This window comes from Schistocerca serialis, chromosome 5, assembly GCF_023864345.2.
Source record: "Schistocerca serialis cubense isolate TAMUIC-IGC-003099 chromosome 5, iqSchSeri2.2, whole genome shotgun sequence".
NCBI classification, from domain to species: Eukaryota; Metazoa; Arthropoda; class Insecta; order Orthoptera; family Acrididae; genus Schistocerca; species Schistocerca serialis.
Genome location: NC_064642.1, coordinates 18319123 through 18335658, shown reverse-complemented (window position 1 = coordinate 18335658; position 16536 = coordinate 18319123).

The following is a 16536-nucleotide window of genomic DNA, read 5'->3' as shown; positions in this document are numbered from 1 at the left end:
TACATTAAGAATACATTGTTCTAAGAAAGAATTTTGGAAATAATTGGAGCCTTCTGCTTGGGTCATTTAACAATGGGAACAGCACACTCTGAAAATACTGAATGCAGACGCAGAATATTATTACATTAGAAGTAATAATACTTTGGCAAAATAACAAGAGGAAATTTATCGTGTTTGTAAGTACATAACGCTTTTGCACGCACATAGGAAGATAACAGGTCATGGCTAATTGTATTTTCCCAGAAATAAAGGAGTCTTACAGTTCAATACACTTGCAAAATACGATAGCACCTGTTATGTAGGAGTAGGCGGACGAAGCAGCCCAGTACTCTAAACACGAAGGAAAAGTCCACTAATTAGCATTCGACGTCCTGCTAGTCACTGAAATGTCTCAGCAGGCGAAACATCGTCAAACTCGTGATCTCCTAATCTGTTGAACCTTGCTTCATATCTCGGTCGTATTCTACTCAAAGTTTTTGCGATACTCCATGCACCATGAAGTGATCTTCCCTTTTTTTTTATATGCACTGGTTTGGTAGATTACTTCTGTTCATTTTGTCTGACATTGTGTCAGATGATATATCAAAATATCATCCGCAAAGACTGCTGCAGGCAGCTACTAGCGCCGGCTGTCGTGCCTAGCGAATGGAAAGCAACAGCAGAAATCGACAGAATGTTCCACACTGACAACCAAGGATTGAAGGGAATCAGAGCTAATGATTAAGGTATAACTTCGGAAGGCTCGATGCGAGTAAGAGAGAGCGAGGCCTCTCCCGGATTGTACCCTCACCCCTTATTGTTACGAATGGCTAACGATATGGAGAAGGCTCCCAGAACACTGTAACTGCCTACATACTACTAACTGTCGAAATCTCTTACGGTTTTGGCATAATGTGCATTTGTAAGACGTAAGCAGCCGTTCACATTTCCGTTGTTTGAGCGGCTGTCTCACGAAAATTTAAAATACATTGCAAATTGTGTCCAGTTCAGAAATGAACCAGACTGGACGCCTACGGGATGTTTTTGACTCCTGCTGTCTTTGTAGCTCTCCACAACGAATAGACTGTCGTTCCCCCAGAAACATTTATTCACCCGTCGCAGGAATTTGTGACCACGAGGGCAACAAGAAAGTAAGACAATTCTGGATAACTACATAAAAAGAGAAGCGAACAGAAGAAAGATATGATATCGATCTTCAGATAAAGTTGAGGCTTCAGTTTCTGTGAGTGAGTGATCATCCCTCCAGATATTAGTCACCTCGGATTACACGCACAGGTATACTTTTACGTATTATCGTACCACTAGCTGAAATTGTCGCAAGTACTTCCTGCTGTATCATTCTGTGAATGATTTATATTTCTGACACTTCATGGTGAAAACTGACCAGACATGTGGTGTTGTTTACAGTGGGGTTCCTTGAGTGAGTTCTTAAACACGGACAACGAACAGTCAGCGTAGGACGTACATTGCCGTTTGTGGAATGTGCAACACCGAGAAGGAATTACCCGAATAGCGGAAGTGGCGACGGGTGTGCAAGCAATACGTGACACGTTTTGCAGCGAGATGAGGCACGCGTAGGGCGAGCAGAGCCCTCTCGTGGCGGTCCGACAGGGTCGGTGACGCGCCTAGTGTAGTCGGTGCAGTGCTGTCACACAACGTGGAAACAATACAGTGGGTGCCAGTATGCCTCGTCGACGTGAAAAGGAGCCATACCGGCATGTGAGCGAGTTCGAACGGGGCAGAATGATCGGTCCCCGGGAAACGGGGTTGTAATACCGTGACATTTCGGCTCGCACAGGGCATGTTGCTACGACAGTGATGCGTGTGTGGAAGCAGTGGATAGAGGAAGGTCGTACGCAGCGACGAGCGGGAACTGGACCACGGAACGTGACCACAGCACGGGATGGCCGGCATCTTGTCCGCATGGCCATTACGGACCGTGCAGCGTCATCCACAGTGTTGGCTCGTCGCTGGAGCACTGCAACAGGTGTGAACTTGTCTGTATCGACTGTTTGTTGCCGTCTGCTGCAGGTTGGACTGGTTGCAAGCGTGCCATAACGTCGGCTTCCATTGTCCAGAAACCACAAGCTCTTCCGACTACAATAGGCACACCGTCACTGGGTGCTGAGTGGCAACATGTAATCTTCTCAGATGAGTCTCGCTTCAACGTGTCCTGCAGTGATGGCCGCATACCGTGGTGAGCGCAACCTTGAGGGCTGCATCGTGGAGCGGCATAGCGGACAAACACCAGGTGTCATGGTTTGGGGCGCCATTGGTTACAACAACCGATCTCGCCTCGTACGTATTGCGGGCACTTTGGACAGCAGCCGCTACGTAACGGAGGTTGTGGAGCCTGAGATACTCCCCCTGCCTCAGGCATCTCCACAGGCCACATTTCAACAGGACAATGCTGAGCTACATATTGCGATGAATGTACAAGCCTTCTTCGAAGAGCGATGGGTACCATTGCTTCCCTGGCTTGTACGTTCGCCAGACATGTCGCCCATCGAGCATGACTGGGTATGGTTGGTCGGCATCTGGTGGTTCACGGTCCTCCAGCAACTGGTGTCACGGATTTGTGGGCTCGGATACAAACTGCGTGGAGGGAAACCCCCTCAGCAACGTATTCAGAACCTTACTGATTCAATGCCTCGGCGTATAGCAGCTGTAATTGCTGCGCATGGTGGCCACACAACATACTGAATAGCAGGGCTCAAAGGACATGTACAGATTTGAAAAGCTAATCGTTTGTTACTTGTCATGTACCTAACCTGTGGTATTAAATTAATTGAATTCATGCGTTTCATTCTTGGTGTTGCAGTTTCCACAAACGGTAGTGTATACATGTGGCTCGATGCGACACATCAACCGATAAATATTGTCGCAGAAACCGTGGCGTAGTGGTTGTGATACTAGACTGTTGCATGGTGGGTCGCGAGTTCAAAACTCACCTGAACTGTAAAATTTGAATTTCTATATTCGCTTCGAGTACATTCTAGAAGTATCCACAAATGTCCAGAATCATTGTACTGGAATGTTCTGTAACTGTATATATACCGTATGTGTTCTGGCCGGAGGCAGTTCGCTTCGCGCTCTTGTGTGTGCAAGTGCTGAATAAACTTTCGTTAAGTGAATTTAGTGTTGGTCATTCTTCTAATTACAACTTCTTCTACGTGACATTATAATATTTATTGTAATACTTCTAATGTTTTGTTTGTATTTATAAAATATTAAGGCAAGAAATTCAAACATTACTAGCACTTTGGTGTAAATCTGCATCACCTCAAAGGCTGTCCTTTGCTAGCCACGCAAAGTTGGATGGAGGGTGTATTAACACAGACAAAGACAATGGATGTTACCAATGTAATCTTGTGGCGTAAAATAACGGCAGCAGACTTAGGTCTGACCTACAGAGAGCTGCAATGATCGCAGAGCGGCTGGCACGTCACAGCTTTCCGCCTGACTCCGCGCCGGCACGCGCTCGACAGTGTGTGGTGCAGTTCTGTGCAGTAGTCTGCACTTCTCGTCTGAGCAGACGCCGGTGTTCAGGGACACAGTATCTTGTTCAGTGTTTGGAACTTTGTTTTTCCAACTTTACACACTATCCAAACACATACTGCGCTAAGCAGAGTGGAGTGTGCGTCCGACTGCATCAACGCGTTGAAGCAAGTATGCATCACTACCATTTAGATGCAGGTGTAAGCCGGAAACTGATAACATGGAAATTTAAAATGAGAATTGTGCAACAATGACATCCTTTTGCTCTAACCTGAGGTACAGCAACTCGTTCACATGTTACACAAATCGTTAAGATGAACACACAACTGCACAGGTTGCTGCTTTCACCGGATAACGTTCACCAAAAAGGATGACAGACAGCATTTACGATGCTTCTTTCAGTTTCGCCATAAATTGAAATCATTTCAGTTCGACATTCAACAGAATACTCTATTCAATTCAATAACTACGCTAACAGTACCAGCTCAGATTAACTCACATAACAAGGAACAACAAAGAAGTATAATCAAGTTCGATGGTATGGTGATGTTTTATCCCATTGACCAGCAATTTTATTTCAAAATCAGTAATGTATTGTTATTTTAATTAATGTCTGTGTCAGAAGTAACAATACGAAAAGCTTATTTCCCGCCATTTCGTTTTCAAAGGGGGAGGGAGTGGGGTATAGGTGGCAGGACATAAACAAATATTCATAGCTATCTCCAGGCTTTCAGAAGAAGACTCCCCTATACCTACAAGTCATACTGAAAACAGACAAACATCGATGATCAGAGCATCCCTCCAAGTTTGTAACTCACATTGTAGGTGCTCAATATGGACTTGGCTTGTGATGTGGCAAGCGTCAATTCGTGGGTACAAGTCGCTGACGATGTGTGCCCGGCAAGGCGCGAATGCAGCCTGCTTCGTGAGTCTGCTGATTGGGTTGCCTATCTGCCGGTGCGAACTAATTCGATGTGACGATACGGGGACGGCAGTTAACAGTGAAACTTGAATATAACACAACCTACAACTGCAGTCTGTAACTATCTGCTGAGTATTAGCAAGCTTCTTTTTACCATTGAGACATTGACACATAGCAACAGCATGCAACAGATTCCAATTGGTTCTCTGATAACCTATCGTCGGACACATTCTCTCGATGGTAGTCAAAGAGTTGAAACCTGTAGGAAATTACGGGTAAAGAGACTATATTGAAAGTCCGTCTGACATACGATTTTGGCCCACAAGAAGTAATCAACACAAACTCTGTTCCATTCTAGTATTTACATAAACGTAACCCCTACCACCTGTCTAAGTATGCATAGCCGATATAACCCTCCATGTAAACTCTGCGTGCATTCGTCAGGCAGCAGCATCCGGCTGACACAAACGCAGCGACAGAGAGGTAACCGATTTTGCGATTGTTAAACGTTCCTAACTAACAGTGAATTTTATATCTGTGTGCTTTAAAAGTTTAGTTTCTTGAGTTTCTGCGTGTTAATTTACTATCTAACATCCACAGTTCTCGCGCTTTCATTTGCGTCGGAAAGTAAACCGATTTTGTGACATATTACATGTTGTCATGTTGATTAATCGGGTTTCTGCAGGTTATTCGCGTCTTTCCTGCGCGATATTTCAACTGCGTCACTCAGTCTTCTTCAGGTGCCATCAGATACTGATTCCAGTGTGGAACGAGTCCGGTATTTGTGCCTGCTTTGTGCTAGCCGTTCCCCCTGCGGTCCGCGCCGCGTCTGGCGCTCTGTCCGTGGTGTGCGCCGACCAATAGCAACGGCTGTAGCTCTAGCCACGGCTGTTCCGAATGCTGTGAGCGTACTTCGTGGTTATTATCCGGTGTCAATATAGCTCAATTAAGTTCTGAATGGCGTCCAAGCTGTGCTAGACGTTTTATCTTCCGAATGTCGTCTTTGAGTCCTTCTGTGAATTAGGACGTTCTGTTACCGTGCTGTGCCGTGTTAGGCCTTCCGTCCAAAGTTCTTGACCCCCAGGAGCGGCTGCAGCGTCATTTTCAGGCCGATTGTGTTCAAATCGTCGCTCCAGACTCGGAAGAGCGTCCTCAGATACTTTGTCTGTTGTCTGAGTTGCCATTCCATGTACGTCCTTAGTTATATGTAGTGGGCTGTACTTTCTATTTCCATCCTTATACTTGTGTCCCTTGGGATCTGGATGCTGTCTACGCTGCGTCTTCATAAGATGGAGTGCTGGGTTCCAGGCCGAGCTCAGCTGGAAACCGGTGTCCCGGTTAACGAGATTCTCCGCAACCTTAATCTCATTAGATTCTTTGATGACGCTGTCCCAGTACCTCGATGTTTCTATTAAAATCTTGGCATCATTATACTTCATAGAATGATTGAGTTCTAAACAATGTTCGGCAATCGCTGACTTGGTTGCCTGTCTCAGTCTTGTGTCCCTTTGGTGCTCTTTGCACCTGGTGTCAGCTGTCTGGTCGTCTGGCCGACGTATGCCATACCACATTCACATGGTACGTGATAAACGCCCGGTTTCTGTAGAGGCGGGTCATCCTTCACATTCCCTAGCAGAGCATTAATATTGGTGGGTGGATGGAACACGCTCTTAATGTTATGTTTGCGGAGAATTCTGCTGATTTTTGCAGATATCGGCCCAACATATGGCAAATGTGCAACCTTTTGCGTTTCTTCTTGTATCTCTTCAGGGACCTCTCGTGGGGAAACAGGACGCAGCGTCTTTTGAAGATCTCGAGAAGAGTATCCATTTTTGTAGAACACGGATTGTAGATGTTCTGTCTCCGTCGCCAAATTATCCGGATCTGACTGAGTTAGTGCCCAGTGATCCAGGGTTCTGACTACACCGTTTTTCTGTGCCGGGTGGTGGCAACTGCTGGCCTGCAGGAACAAGTCGGTGTGAGTGGGTTTGCGGTACACACCGTGACTGAAGGCACCATCTCCCTTCCTCCTAACTAGTAAAATCTAGGAGAGTGAGTAGACCTTCCTTCTCCAGTTCCATGGTGAATTTAATGTTAGGGTGGCGTGAGTTTAGGTGGTCCAAGAAAACATCGAGCTTTACCCTCCCGTGGGGCCATATGACAAAGGTGTCATCCACGTATCTACGAGGGGCGTTCAGAAAGTAAGCTCCGATCGGTCGCGAAATGGAAACGACTATGAAAATCCGATAAAGCTTTGCACAGATGTGTTGGGTAGTGTCTTTAGTATAACCCCAGTTAGCATCACGTCGCTCTTCTCATTTCTGAGCTCGCAGTGAGTGCGTAAAGATGTCTAGAAAATAGTGTCTGCCGCCAAGTACGAGGGCCTGGTGAGAAATTTCGCCTGAAGCTATGCAGCTAACATTACATAACTGTCGTGCTGTTTCTTCTTCAAGACAATTCTCAGCCGCATTCTGCAGGGGCAATGAAGATGCTCCAGCATCGTTTTCAAATGGAAATGTGAGATTACCCACAATACAGTCCGCAATTGTCTCCCCCTGAGTTTCATCTCTGGTCACATGAACCGCTGTCTTTGAAGACAACATTTTGACACAGACAACGAGGTGTAGGCCAGCGCGGAGAATTGGCGGAAAGCACTGTCGGCTGCCTTCTATGATGAGGCTATTGAAAAGTTGGTACAACGCTATGACAAAAGTCTAAGTCAGAACGGCGACTACGTAGAGAAGTAGCTGAAAGGTGTAGCTAATTGTTACAAGTAAAACATTTCTGATGTTCACTGTGGTTTCAATTTGGCAATCAATCGGAGCTTACTTTCTGAACAGGCCTCGTAAAAAAGCATTTCGGTTAATCTGGGGCCGATGTAAGTGCGTCTTATTCAGATCTTTCCATAACCACCGGTGAGAGCGGACTGCCCATTGCTACACCTTCCGTTTGCTCGTAGAATTGACCCCCATACAAGAAGTACGTCGACGTCGGTATGTGTCTGAATAAGTCCAGGAGCGCACCGTCCAACTTTTCTCCGATGAGCTCAAGTGGATCACTCAGTGGTATGCGGGTGAACAGGGAGACCACGCCGAAACTGACCATAATGTCCGAGTCCGAGATCTGTAGCTGCCTGAGGTGTTGTAGGAAATCCTCTGAGTTAAGAATGTGACGGGTACACTTCCCCACATATGGCGAGAGCGTCTTCTTAAGGTGTTGAGCAGTGAGGTAGGTGTCTGCGCCAATATTGCTATTAGACGTAGAGGATTCCCTTCCTTGTGCACCTTAGGCAAGCCATATAACATGGGTGGCACTGGTGCTTTAGTCCTTAGCTGCTTAATGGTCTTTTCTGGAAGGCCGGTTTCCTTTAGAAGAGCCCTGGCCTTCTTCTCCACCTTGTCTGTGGGGTTCCTTTCTATTCGTCTGTATGCTGTGTCGTCTAGCAGTTGTCGCACCTTGCTATCATAATCTGCCTTCTGTAGGACGACGGCCGCATTCCCCTTATCTGCTGGTTACACCACAATGTTGTCATCTTCCCGATGTTGTTTGAGGGCCAACCTCTCGTCAAAAAAAAAAAAAAAAAAAAAAAAAAATGGTTCAAATGGCTCTGAGCACTATGGGACTTAACAGCTGTGGTCATCAGTCCCCTAGAACTTAGAACTACTTAAACCTAACTAAACTAAGGACATCACACACATCCGTGCCCGAGGCAGGATTCGAACCTGCCAACCTCTCGTCACCGGAGATGTTTGATTTGCGCAGCTTGGTTTTAGTGAGCGGCCTACACGTCTCTCGTCGGACTTCTTCAGCCTCACTGGCAGGAAGTTTCAGAGCCACCTGCTCCACTGCACTGCACTGACGAAGGCCGCAACAGGAATATTTCTGGGGGTAAATGCAAAATTGAGACCCTTGCTCAATACTTTAAAGGTGGTCGCGTGCAGTTCCTTCTCACTTAGGTTGACGACAGTACGAGCGTCCTCGTTCAGCTGCGCTTTGTTGTTAAGACGTTCAAACCTGGCTAGTTGACAGGACACCGATTTCTTCCTCGTGCACTCATCTAGGGACCAGGAGGTGCCATCTACTCGGTCCCAGTGTTGTCTGGTTAGAGAATTTGTTATAAAAACGTGTAGAGCCAGCAACTCTCTGGACGTCACATCAGGTAGGTGGCGCATGTCACGTACTCTCTCCCTGATCAATGCTAAGCTCGCTCGATGTTTAATTCTGTTGGCCGCTCTCGAATTGACGTGATATTTGATTCTAGCGAATACTGGAACCACGTCCTCTACTGAGCATCGCACAAGTTCCTAACCAGGGGCGAATTATTTAGTTTCACTTGAGTGCTTTGGTAGTTACGTTTTGAAATGTCCTCTTATTAATCTAATTTATGAGAGACAGATCCTTCGTCTTTGTAAGGGTCTACAGTAGAGTTCCGCAGCACGTGCCGATGGTCCATTTATCTGGGTAGTTTAGTTTTCCACGGTCTTTAGTATGAACAGGGGCATTGATTGTCGTGTGCGGATGCGAGCCGAGTTGGTGACACTTCGCACTCAGCTGCAAGCTGTGATGGCTTCGGTTACACAGCTTGAGGCTGCAGTGGATGGGCACCGCAGTTGTGGGCCGGCCGTGGGGATCCAACGGACGTCCAGCACGTCAGAGTCCTCCGATCGGTCCTCACCGGTGGCCAACCCAGCTACTGCTCGCTCTGAGGCTCACCCCTCACCTGTGGTCGAGTGGGAGGTCGCCCCGGGGCGTAGCAGGAGGCGAAAGACTTCCCAGGTGGCCTCAAGTAAGGTCTCTGACAAACAGGTTCCAGGTGCTGTCTGTGGCTGACACTGTCGCTGAGCCAGTTACCGTCATCTGTCCCGTTTCAGAGGAAACCTCTCGGCCTGCAAGATCCACGCAATGGCAGAGGGTGGGGTTATTGACAGTTGGGAGCTCCAACGTTAGGGGCGTTATGGGGCCGCTAAGGAACACGGCTGACAAGGAGGGAGAGAAAGCCAATGTGCACTCCATGTGCATACCGGGTGGAGTCATTCCAGACGTGGAACGGGTCCTTCCGGATGCCATGAACAGCACAGGGTGCAGCCAGTTGCTGGTGAGGACTAACGATGATACCAATGATGTGTGTAACTTTGGATCAGAAGATATTTTTTGTGGTTTTGAGCGCCTAACAGAGATGGTAAAGGCTGCCAGTCTTGCTCGCGAGATGAAAGCAGAGCTGACCATATGCAGCGTAGTCGACAGGATCGATTGTGGACCTCTGGTACAGAGCCGAGTGGAGGGTCTGAAACCGAGGCTCAGACGGTTCTGCGCCCGTGTAGGCTGCAGATTCCTCGACTTGCGCCAAAGGGTGGTTGGGTTTCATGTTCCGCTGAATAGGTCAGGAGTTCACTATACGCAGGAGGCGGCTATACGGGTAGCAGGGGCTGTGTGGCGTGGACTGGGGGTTTTTTAGGTTAGATGGTCTCGGGAAAACAGAAAAAGGGCTTCAGTCACAAACGGTGCAGGCCGAACACAGGAATAACGTAGATACAGGAACCAGCGGTATAACGGTTCTAAACTGTCGTAGCTGTGTTGGGAAAGTCCCAGATGCAAGCTCTAGCAGAAAGCAGTGATGCTCAAATCGTCATAGGCACTGAAAGCTGGCTAAGGCCGGTGATAAGCTCAGCCAAAGTTTTTGCGAAGACCCTAAAGTTGTTCCGAAAGGATAGGCTAAACACGGTTGGCGGTGGCGTGTTTGTTGCTGTTAGAAGTAGCTTATCTTGTCGCGAAACTGAAGTAGAATAGTTCCTGCGAGTTAGTATGGGCAAAGGTCATTGTTGGCAACCGAAATAAAATAATAATTGGATCCTTTTACCAATCTCCTAATTCAGCTGATACAATTGCTGAAAGGTTCAAAGAAAACTTGAATTTCATTTCAAACACGTACCAGTCTCATACGATTATAGTTGGTGGTGACTTCAATTTACGCTCGATATGTTGCCGAAAATACACGTTTATTTCCGTAGGACCACATAAAGCGTCATCCGAAATTGTGCCAAACGCATTCTCTGAAAATTATTTCGAGCAGTTATGAACTAACTGCTCGAAATAATTTTCAGAGTCCACGCAAATAGTAAACGGTTGTGAAAGCTCACTTGACGTATTAGCAAGACATAATCCTGAGATAATAAAGAGGATCATAACGGATACATGGATTAGTGAACATAGGGTTGTAGTAGCGAGACTGAATATTGTAACCCCCAAATCCTCCAAGAATAAACGAAGAATATACCTACTCAAAAAAGCAGATAAAAATTCGCTTGACGTCTTCCTTAGCGACAATCTCCACTCCTTCCAAATTAACAATATTATTGTAGAACAGATGTGTCTTGAATTCAAAGAAATAGTATCGGTGGCAGTTAAGCGATTTATACCAAATAAATTAACAGATGACTGAGGTGATCCTCCTTGGTACACAAAACGGGTAAGACCACTGTTGCAGAAACAACGAAAAAAAAACCATGCCAAATTTAAACAGACGCAAAATCCCCAAGATTGGCAATCTCTTAAAGAAACTCTAAATTTAGCACGGACTTAAACGCGAGATACTTATAATAGTTTCCACAACGAAACATTGTCTCGAAACCTGGCAGAAAGTCCAAAGAGATTCTGGTCGTATGTGAAGTATGATAGCGGCAAGACACAATCAATCCCTTCTCTGCGCGATAGCAATGGATATACTATCGAAGTCAGTGTTCCCAAAGCAGAGTTACTAAACACAGCCTTCGGAAAGTCCTTCACCAAAGAAGACAAAATAAATATTCCAGAATTCGAATCAAGAACTGCTGCCAACACGAGTAACTGAGAAGTAAACATCCTCGGAGTAGTGAAGCAACGTAAATCACTTAATAAAAGCAAGTCTTCTGGTCCAGACTGTATACAAATTAGGTTCCTTTCAGAGTATGCTGATGCAATAGCTCCACACTTAAAAATCATATACAGCCCTTCGCTCTACGGAAGATCCGTACCCAAAGACTGGAAAGTTGCACCAATCACACCAATGTTCAAGAAAGGTAGTAGGAGTAATCTACTAAACTGCAGGCCTATATCATTAACGTCGATATGCAGCAGGATTTTTGATCTTATATTGTGTTCGAACATTATAACTCAGCTCGAAGGAAACGGTCCATTGACACACAGTCAACATGGATTTTGAAAACATCGTTCTTGTGAAACACAACTAGCTCTTTAGCCGCAGGAAGTGTTGAGTGCTATTGACAAGGGATTTCAGACTGATTCCGTATTTCTGGATTACCGGAAGGCTTTTGACACTGTATCACGCAAGCGGCTTGTAGTAAAATTGCGTGCTTATGGAATATCGTCTCAGTTACGTGACTGGATTCCTGATTTCCTGTCAGAGAGATCACAGTTCGTAGTAACAGACAGAAAGTCATCGAGTAAAACAGAAATTTTTTCTCGCGTTCCCCAAGGTAGTGTTATAGCCCCCTTTGCTTTTTTTTTTATCTATACAAACGATTTGGGAGACAATCTGAGCAGCCGTCATAGGTTGTTTGAGGACGACGTTCTCGTTTATCGGCTAATAAAGTCATCAGAAGAAAGGACCAAATAGAAAATGTTGTGGGGAAGGCTAACCAAAGGCTGCGTTTTGTTGGCAGGACACTTAGAAAATGTAGCAGACCTACTAAGGAGACTGCCTACTCTATGCTTGTCCGTCCTCTTTTAGAATACTGCTGCACGATGTGGGATCCTTACCATGTAGGACTGACGGAGTACATTGTAAAAGTTCAAAGAAGGACAGCACGTTTGTATTATCGCGAAATAGGGGAGAGAGCGTCACTGAAATGATACAGGATTTGGGGTGGACATCATTGAAACAAAGGCGTTTTTTGTTGTGGCGGAATCTTCTCAGGAAATTCCAATCACCAACTTTCTCCTTCGCATGCGAAAATATTTTGTTAACACCGACTTACATAGGCAGAAACGATCACCATGATAAAATACGGGAAATCAGATGACGTACGGAAAGATATAGGCGTTCGTTCTTTTCGCGCGCTATATGAGATTGGTATAATAGAAAATTGTGAAGGTGGTTCGATGAACCCTCTGCCAGGCACTTAAATGTGATTTTCAGAGTATCCATGTAGATGTAGATGTTCGTGCTTATAATGTCGATCTTGTGCGTTGACTGAAAAAACGAAAAATAAAGTCTCAAAGTTATTAACTCTCAATTACATATTCATCTCTTATGATGGAAGTGTGGACTCCCATGTCCTAAAATATTCCTCTGACAACAAAGGCGTCCAGTGGTAAGTGGAGAGCCCCACATTGTAGGCTCCCATCATTCGGTGCGAATTTGTCCTTCACTCCTTTATAGCTAGTTGCATAGTTCTCGCATATTTCAATCTCTGTAGTGAGTGTGTGTGTGTGTCTACATATTTCGCTTCCTCATCCGTTTTCTTCTTCCATTCTTCGTCTCACTCCAATCAGTTTGTCATTTATAGTGACCGCAGATCAGTGCCGAGTACCGTGTGATGGTATTCTGCACGTGAAGCAACGTTTACCCTATTCGTTCAGCCATTTCGTTGGCTTGGATGCTCCAGTGGCGATTTGTTCAGATTTCTTTGTGTAGATATTGCTAGCACTTGTCTCGCTTCAAAATTTCATACCGTACTGGCTATTGTGTTTACTCTTCTGATTAACAGGTTTGTTTGCGTGGCAATTCTCCGCAGCAAGCACAGAAATATTTGTTTTGTAAATAAAACCGCCTTTTCCTGCTGCCACTTAATTTATTTTTCCCAGCCGCGTTTCGCCTTTTTCTTACTCTAAGGCATCATCTGGGGGATCTATAACGATACAGTTTTGTTACTTTTAGATTATAAACCAGTTCACGTAGCCATTTTTATGTGAAAAAGTAATTACTTACGATTTGCTGTGGTCTGCGTTTCCTCTCATCTGGTCTGGAGGTGGCACTACCACTTTATTACCGACATATAAGCACAATTTTGAGTTCCGTCCTTTTCCACACTGTTCACAGCAAATCGTAAGTAGCTACTTTTTTACATAAAAAATCGCGACGTTGAGGAGTGGCGCCTTACATCGGTCCTGCCTAGAGCCTGTGTATCCGGAGAACGACTCGTGCGTGCACAGTGGCAGATGGTCTGAAGCGGCTTCAGTCGAGAACTTAGGTCTAATTTTCATCTGCTAGAGGACAGTAGTGTACAGAGACATTCAAGAAACAGGTCAAGAGAATGTTTCTGTGAATTGTTCTGTTTATTTCTTGAAGGCTTTTTTGTTTATTTATGTTTGTACAGTTTTGTATATCGTTTTAGTTCAAAATGGTTCAAATGGCTCTGAGCACTATGCGACTTAACTTCTGAGGTCATCAGTCGCCTAAGAACTAATTAAACCTAACTAACCTAAGGACATCACACACATCCATGCCCGAGGCAGGATTCGAACCTGCGGCCATAGCGGTCGCTCGGTTCCAGACTGTAGCGCCTAGAACCGCACTGCCACTCCGGCCGGCATCGTTTTAGTAGTGTGAATGATGCGTGAATGTGTGAATGCAGACGACGGGGAATTTTTTATCATAATATGTTAAGTACGTTTATGGTAAAAGGAAAGTTAATTAAGTGCAAATGAAAATAGTTCATAACCTAAAGTATAAACAAAATATCAGACAGTTTAATATTTATTTCGGCAAAAGGTACAGTTCCAAAGGGTGTTATTTGTTGATTGGTTAGTCATGAAAACCGCCGACTAACACGGGATAATAATGTTTTTCTGTTGGCCTCAAAGAAAACTGACAAATCACAACGGAGTATTCTTCGCGCGTCTTTTCTCTTGTAGATATAGGATGCTTGCAGCAGTCTTAGTAGGTCGAGGCCCGCCTTTCAATGGTACGGTTGTGTGTAGTACGAGCTCCGAAGGAAGTTATAATTTGCCGGTTTTAGTTGTGCTTCATGTTTCAAAAGTGTTTTGAAAGTGAAGGCATATTTAGTCCGGTGTGTTTTTAAGAAAGTACGGATTTTTTAAGTAATTTTGTGTATGAGAAAAGGCAGTAATTCCGCGTGGTATATTGAGCAGATCGGTGACTAAAAACTTGAGTGCATTAGACACCGATAAACTTAATAGTATGGCGAGAATTTTCATTTAAGAGCAATCTGTGCTTAGCAGCTGTTCAGATTTCGGGAAATACGTTACCATAAACTTGCTAACGTGAGTGAAAGGTTTGTGCGTGACTGTGTTAAGATTAGCACGGGCTTGGCAGTGGACGTTTAGATTATCAAGGTTCAGGATATACCGAAATTTTTTCCAGTATTTTCACCTTTCATTCAAAACTAAGACCTCCTCCCGATTCTTGGAATAGCTACGTTGTATGCAGCCTGGTGCGAGTTGGGGTACGGCAGGTTTCTGCTCGGCTTTCGTTCCGGCGATCTGCTGCAACGAGTTCACAGGCAGGCGCAGGTGTAATGGATGAAGGAAAGCGCGCCGCCACAGCGGGAACTGTTTGATAATCTAAAAATAACAAAACTGTGTCGTTGTAGATCCCACTGATGATGCCTTCGAGCAAGAACAAGGCGAAACGCGTCTGGGAAAAATAAAGTGGCAGCAGGAAAAGGCGGTTTTGTTTACAAAACAAGTAACTCTTCTGATTGTTCAGGATCATGGTTCCTGGACTGTAGTCACATAAGGAAATAATTTTGCAGTCAGAGAATTTTTATTGTGTTTCAGTGCTTATAAACTTCGCTATTAATTCTTTCGTCAACTGCAGTTTGTAGCATACTCAAACTCGTACTGCCTCGCCTGCTCCTGTAAGGAGCCTTGGCTTGCGCTGTATGGCCTAAGTCGGTCTTGGCTGCACTGACGTGCTCCGTGGGGGCTTCTACTGGCGTCACTCACGTATCCGCAAGGGCCCACCTTCATGAGCGGTTTTGCTTTTATCTGGGGAGCGTGATCCATTCAAAATTAAATCCTTTCGGAGGTGAAGGGGATAAATTCAGCCTCTTGGGCCATCCGATCTACATGAAAATGTGTACCGGATGGAACAAGTGGGACGAAAAAAATCAAATGGCTCTGAGCACTATGGGACTCAACTGCTGAGGTCATTAGTCCCCTAGAACTTAGAACTAGTTAAACCTAACTAACCTAAAGACATCACAAACATCCATGCCCGAGGCAGGATTCGAACCTGCGATCGTAGCGGTCTTGCGGTTCCACACTGCAGCGCCTTTAACCGCACGGCCACTTCGGCCGGCAAGTGGGACGAAACGAAAGTAGTTGCCCAACATAAGATGTGACGCGTTCTGTACCGAGGACTACGTGGCAGACGAGATGATACGTCATGAATGGAGCCTCAGGGCTACTGGTCGACCTTTTTCAGTAGTTAGCTTTTCACCAGTGCAGGGTTCTGCTGGTGTGGACATGTATCCCCCCATACCAGTCGGAGCAACACGGATAACACGATAGAAAAGATAATAAACTGAGGGTCTTACTGTTCAAGACAGCTGAAACAACCGAGCACTGGGTTCTGAGCCGATGAAAGCTGTTTCTGCAACTGCATCGGGGGTGGGACCAGTTTCAGGAGTGTAAATAATAGATTTCAGCTATCAGTCGTCCTTTTGAAATATTGTTGGCAGATCTAGATTTCAGCTAGAAACTAGCCATCCTCAATGTACTGTCATTATTGATCAATGCACGTAATGTCTGGTGGTCGGGCTTCATTCATTCTCGTGCAGTTCATGAAATTCTACTTGTACGATCACAAGACTGCACATACATGCAATCGATTTCGAGGTGCAAAGTGTTTGTTATCGTAGTTCTCCTGACAGGTGGGCAAAGTTGATTTCCAAAGATTTTTTATTCCACTGAAATAATCTTTTGTCACAAAGTAACAAGGTAAGTCTTTTATTCGTATATAAACTAAGACACTGAGACAGAAAATTCAATTTTTTGGCTAAAGAAATGCTATTATCCACATAAGTGACGACTTTTATTATCGTTCACTATGCGTTGTGAGGCTGAGCGACCAATACCATGATGAGAGCGGCGTGTTGGCAGCAGTGTGACCGTAGCTCGGTGGTACCGCCCGTGTCTCGTGTCGCAACGGCTCA